Source organism: Leopardus geoffroyi, chromosome E2 (genome assembly GCF_018350155.1).
Source record: "Leopardus geoffroyi isolate Oge1 chromosome E2, O.geoffroyi_Oge1_pat1.0, whole genome shotgun sequence".
In the NCBI taxonomy this organism is placed as follows: Eukaryota; Metazoa; Chordata; class Mammalia; order Carnivora; family Felidae; genus Leopardus; species Leopardus geoffroyi.
This window is the reverse complement of record NC_059335.1, coordinates 1,084,171-1,090,596: the sequence shown is the minus strand read 5'-3', so window position 1 is coordinate 1,090,596 and position 6,426 is coordinate 1,084,171.

Below are 6,426 nucleotides of genomic sequence, written 5' to 3'. Positions count from 1 at the left end.
ATCATTTCACTACAGCATTTTCATTCTGTGTTGATGCTACAGAAGCTGGAATTTGAGCTGCCATTTTGAGTTACTTCTGGTTTAGATTTCCTCTGGCAATGTGCTCTGAATGCCGTAATAAATTTACCTGTGTCCCTCTCCCCCTCTCCCCACTCCCCACCCTGTCTGTCTCCCTCTCCCTCTCCCTCTCTCTCCCTCTCCCTCTCCCTTCCTCCCGCAGATCTGTTCCATGGATCTCATCTGAGAACACGGGAGGGGGATAGAGGGAGCATCATTTTTCTTTCCCTACACCTGCTGAGTGCAGACGTACACACCAGAAGTCTTCCCCACCCCGTCACCCTTTCTGTACATCCTCGGACACACACAGCCCACCTCCATGAGCCCTGACCAAAGACTGGACGGCAGCTTTGGTTGCTCTGCAATGTTTTGATGCACTGTGTTATCCTGCAAAGAAATGACACATAATTTATAATGTAAATGCAGTGAAAGGTGATGGAGTATGCTTTTAAATGTCAGAAATTCTCCCTGCCTTTCCTTTTCAATTACAGGAACTACACCTACTGTCATTCACAGTTTTAATTCACCTTGAGAGGAAGAAAATTTTCCACGTTGCTGAACCCTGGTTTCTCACACTGACAGTGACCCTCTCTGAGAGGACTCCAGAACTCCCTTACTCCAGGTCAAAGAGAGGGTGTTCTTTTGGCTTTTAAAATTGTGGTAAGAATAGATATCACATACAATTTATCATTTTAGCCGTTTGTAAGCATTCAGTCCAGTGGCATTAAGTAAATTCACATCCTTCTTGTATTAACTCTTTTAAACAACTGTTACGGTTAAAACAGCCATTAGAGTCACAATTTGCCCAATGAGTGTCCTCTCTTCATTTGGAAGTTCCACATATGGGGATTCAATAAAGAAACCAAAGTATTTATTGAACTATAGACACTTAGAAAAGCCCCCCCAAACATCAGGTGCCTGAATGGTGCACTCACCTCCCCCTTTTTCCTTCCTGAAAACAGGAGATACCACCCTTTCTATGGAAGATGTCCTCCCTATGCCAGAAGGAGAGTGACATTCTTGTCAAGGACAGGAAGCTGAGGATAAAAAAAGTTCTGTACAGATTTTGTTATAAGTAATTATTATCTTCTTATAGTCTCTGCACAGTTTAGTTACTTTCCTCCAACCCCACTCTGTTCCACCCAATATAAATGCATTTAGGTTTTGCCACTTCTTTGGGTCTTTGTTTCCTTAGGAGGGCTCCCATGTCATGTAAAAGTTATAGGAAATAAATGTGTACGTTTATCTCTTAATCTGTCTTGTGTCCATATAGTTCTCAGACCCAGCTATAACCTTAAGAGGATTGAGGAATGGTTTTTCTGCAATGACATCTTTAAGAGGGTTGAGGTGCGGTTTTTCTGCAATGACATCTTCTTTTTTGGCATCTTGGAATTCTACCTCCTTCATTGGCTTGATTCTTCCATCTGCTGGCGTGGTCTCAGCGACCATCTTAAGAAAGTCTATGAATATTTGCAGTGTCTTTCGAAATACAACATACTCTTACCGTAGGATCCGACAATAAATCGGTATTTATTGACGCAAATGAGTCAAAAACTTATGTGCACACAGAAAGCTGCACGCTGATGCTTAACACAACTTTATTCATAACTGCCAGACCTTGGTTGGAGGCAACCAAGATGTCCTTCAGGAGGAACCAACACTGCTTTGGTGCAGGATGTTGATAGGATGGGGGTGGGGGGCAGGGTTCTGAGTGCCTCTATGTCTGTGTGTGTGTGTGTGTGTGTGTGTGTATGCTTGCGGTGGGCAGGGAGCAGTAAAGGCAGAGCAGAGGGCATATGGGAAATGCCTGTACTCCACTCAGTTTTGCTGTAAACCCCAAACTCTTAAAACACACACACACACACACACACACACACACACACACACACACACCTATTTTTTTAAAGAATATATTCTTCTGTGACTAACTTGTCTTTTCAACACGCATCCTTCCAACCTCTTCACCTCACATCTGCTCTTTACTTCACTGCAGTCTTAAATCATCCCCCAGATTGCTCCAAAACTACTCTGTCTTGCTGTGGACACCGATGAGTTCTGTGGTGAACATCTAATGCCCACTTTCTATCTTCCGTCTTCCTGCACATTCTGGCACCCGTGCGAGGAAAATGTCTCCTCTGCCCTCTTGGACTTTGGCTGGACCTGAGATAGAAACTGACTTAAGACAGATTAACGGGGGGCGCCTGGGTGGCTCAGTTGGTTAAGCGTCCGACTTCGGCTCAGGTCATGATCTCACGGTCCCCGCGTCAGGCTCTGTGCTGACAGCTCAGAGCCCGGAGCCTGTTTCAGATTCTGTGTCTCCCTCTCTCTGTGACCCTCCTCCGTTCATGCTCTGTCTCTCTCTGTCTCAAAAATAATAAACGTTAAAAAAAAAAATTAAAACAAAAAAAAAAGACAGATTAACGGGAGAACACATTTTGTTGAGTGTTTACAGGTACACAGGAGCCTTCACAAAGGAATGAAGACCTCAAGAAGTGACCAGAGCAGGAAAGAATCAATAAATTTGTGAGGAGATGACAAGACAAGGGGTTTGGGTTGGAGTAGTTCATGGTGAAGAAGTAACTAGGAAGGTAGAGGTTAGTTTAGTAAAGTTTGTTGGTATGGATTGCTTGCCCCCCCTGTTCCTGCTCCCATCTCCCATCTCTGGTGACTAAAATGTCTTCTTGTGGTATGTGGAGGGCCCCTGATCACAGCATTCTTCTTGCATCTGCTGTGTCTTAAGGGTCATGAATGTGAAATAATCAATGTGCCGGGGGCACTTGGGTGGCTTAGTTGGTTGAGCATCTGACTCTTTTTTTGTTTAATATAATTTAAACAAATTGGTTTCCATACAACACCCAGTGCTTATCCCAACAAGTGCCTTTCTCCCTGCCCATCATCCACTTTCCCCTCTCCCCCACCCTCATCAACCCTCAGTTTGTTCTCTGCATTTAAGAGTCTCCTATGGTTTGCCAACCTCTCTCTCTGTTTGTAACTTTTTTTCCCTTCTTCCCTTCCCCCATGGTCTTCTGTTCAGTTTCTCAAGATCCACATATGAGTGAAAACATATGGTATCTGTCTTTCTCTGACTGACTTATTTCACTTTGCATAATACCCTCCAGTTCCGTCCACATTGCTGCAAATGGCATGATTGCACTCTTTCTCATTGCCAAGTAGTATTCCATTGTATGTATAAACCACATCTTCTTTATCCATTCATCAGTTGATGGACATTTAGGCTCTTTCCATAATTTGGCTATTGTTGAAAGCACTGCTGTAAACATTGGGGTACATATGCCCCTATGCATCAGCATTCTTATATCCCTTGGGTAAACTCCTAGTAGTGCTATTGTTGTGTCATAGGGTAGTTCTATTTTTAATTTTTTGAGGAACCTCCACACTGTTTTCCAGAGCGGCTGCACCAGTTTGCATTCCCACCAACAGTGCAAGAGGGTTCCCGTTTCTCAACATCCTCGCCAGCATCTATAGTCTCCTGATTTGTTTCTTTTAGCCACTCTGACTGGTGTGAGGTGGTATCTCAGTGTGGCTTTAATTTGTATTTCCCTGATGATGAGTGATATTGAGCATCGTTTCATATGTCTGTTGGCCATCTGGATGTCTTCTTTGGAAAAGTGTCTGTTCATGTCTGTTGCCCATTTATTCACTGGATTATTTGTTTTTTGGGTGTGGAGTTTGGTGAGTTCTTTATAGATTTTCGATATTAGCCCTTTATCCAATATGTCATTTGCAAATATCTTTTCCCATTCCATTGGTTGCCTTTTAGTTTTATTGATTGTTTCCTTTGCAGTGCAGAAGCTTTTTATCCTGATGAGGTCCCAATAGTTCATTTTTGCTTTTAATTCCCTTGCCTTTGGAGATGTGTCAAGTAAGAAATTGCTGCAGCCGAGGTCAAAGAAGTTTCTTCTCCTGCTTTCTCCTCTAGGGTTTTGATGGTTTCCTGTCTCACATTCAGGTCTTTCATCCATTTTCAATTTATTTTTGTGTATGGTGTAAGCAAGTGGTCTAGTTTCATTCTGCATGTTGCTGTCCAGTTCTCCCAGCACCATTTATTAAAGAGACTGTTTCTTTTTTTTCCATTGGATACTCTTTCCTGCTTTGTCAAAGATTAGTTGGCCATACATTGGTGGGTCCAATTCTGGGTTCTCTATTCTATTCCATTGGTCTATGTGTCTGTTTTTGTGCCAATACCATACTGTCTTGATGATTACAGTTTTGTAGTAGAGGCTAAAGTCTGGGATTTTGATGACTCCTGCTTTGGATTGCTTCTTCAATATTACTTTGGCTATTCATGGTCTTTTGTGGTTCCATACACATTTTAGGATTGTTTATTACAGCTTTGAGAAGAATGCCAGTGTAATTTTGATTGGGATTGCATTGGGGTGCCTGGGTGGCGCAGTCGGTTAAGCGTCCGACTTCAGCCAGGTCACGATCTCGCGGTCCGTGAGTTCGAGCCCCACATCAGGCTCTGGGCTGATGGCTCAGAGCCTGGAGCCTGTTTCCGATTCTGTGTCTCCCTCTCTCTCTGCCCCTCCCCCGTTCATGCTCTGTCTCTCTCTGTCCCAAAAATAAATAAACGTTGATTGGGATTGCATTGAATGTGTAGATTGCTTTGGGTAGTATTGACATTTTAACAATGTGTATTCTTCCAATCCATGAGCATGGAATGTTTTTCCATTTCTTTGTGTCTTCTTCAATTTCCTTCATAAGCTTTCTATAGTTTTCAGCATACGGATCTTTTACATCTTTGGTTAGGTTTATTCCTAGGTATTTTATGGTTCTTGGTGCAACTGTAAATGGGATCAGTTCTTGATTTCTCTTTCTGTTGCTTCATTATTGGTGTATAAAAATGCAACTGATTTCTGTACGTCGATTTTGTACCCTGGAACTTTGTTAAATTCATGTATCAGTTGTAGCAGTCTTTTGGTGGAGACTGTTGGGTTTTCCATGTAGAGTATCATGTCGTCTGGGAAAAGTGAAAGTTTGACTTCTTCTTTGCCCATTTTGATGCCTTTTATTACATTTTGTTGTCCCATTGCTGATGCTAGGACTTCCAACACTATGTTAAACAGCAGTGATGGGAGTGGACATCCCTGTGGTGTTCCTGATCCCAGGGGGGAAAGCTCTCAGTTTTTCCCCATTGAGGATGATATTAGCTGTGGGCTTTTCATAAGTGGATTTTATGATATTTAACTATGTTCCTTCTAAGATGATGTTTAAGTATCTTCCTTCCCGACTTTCTGATGGTTTTTATTAAGAAAGGATGCTGTATTTTGTCAAATGCTTTTTCTGCATCTGTTGACAGGATACTATGGTTCTTATCCTTTCTTTTATTAATGTGATGTATCACATTGATTTGCAAATATTGAACCAGCCCTGAAGCCCAGGAATGAATCCCACTTGATTATGATGAATAATTCTTTTTATATGCTGTTGAATTCAATTTGCTAGTATCTTGTTGAGAATTTTTTCATCCATGTTCATCAGGGATATTGGCCTGTAGTTCTTTTTTTGCTGGGTCTCTGTCTGGTTGGGAATCAAAGTAATGCTGGCTTCATAGAATGAGTCCGGAAGTTTTCCTTCCATTTCTATTTTTTGGAACAGCTTGAGAAGGATAGGTATTAACTCTGCTTTAAATGTCTGGTAGAATTCCCCAGGGAAGCCATCTGGTCCAGGACTCTTATTTGTTGGGAGATTTTTGATAACTGATTCAATTTCTTCACTAGTTTTGGGTCTGTGCAAATTTTCTATTTCTTCTTGTTTGAGTTTTGGTAGTGTGTGAGTGTTTAAGAATTTGTCCATTTCTTCCAGATTGTCCAGTTTGTTGGCATATAATTTTTCATAGTATTCCCTGATATTTGCTTGTATTTCTGAGGGATTGGTTGTAATGAATCCATTTTCATTCATGATTTTATCTATTTGGGTCCTCTCTTTTCTTTTCGAGAAGCCTGGCTAGAGGTTTATCCATTTTGCTTATTTTTTAAAAACAACAACTCTTAGTTTCATTGATCTGTTCCACTGTTTGTTTGTTTGTTTTTTGGATTCTATATTGTTTATTTCTGCTCTGATCTTTATTATTTCTCTTCTTCTGCTGGGTTTGGGGTGTCTTTGCTGTTCTGCTTCTTTTTCCTTTGCTGTTCTGCTTCTATTTCCTAATCTTCTGTTTGAGTTGTATTTGGTATTTTTCTTGTTTCTTGAGATAGGCCTGGATTGCAATATATTTTCCTCTTAGGACTGCCTTCACTGTATCCCAAAGGGTTTGGATTGTTGTGTTTTCATTTTCATTTGTTTCCATATATTTTTTAATTTCTTTTTTAATTGTCTGGTTGACTCATTCATTCTTTTTTTTTTTTT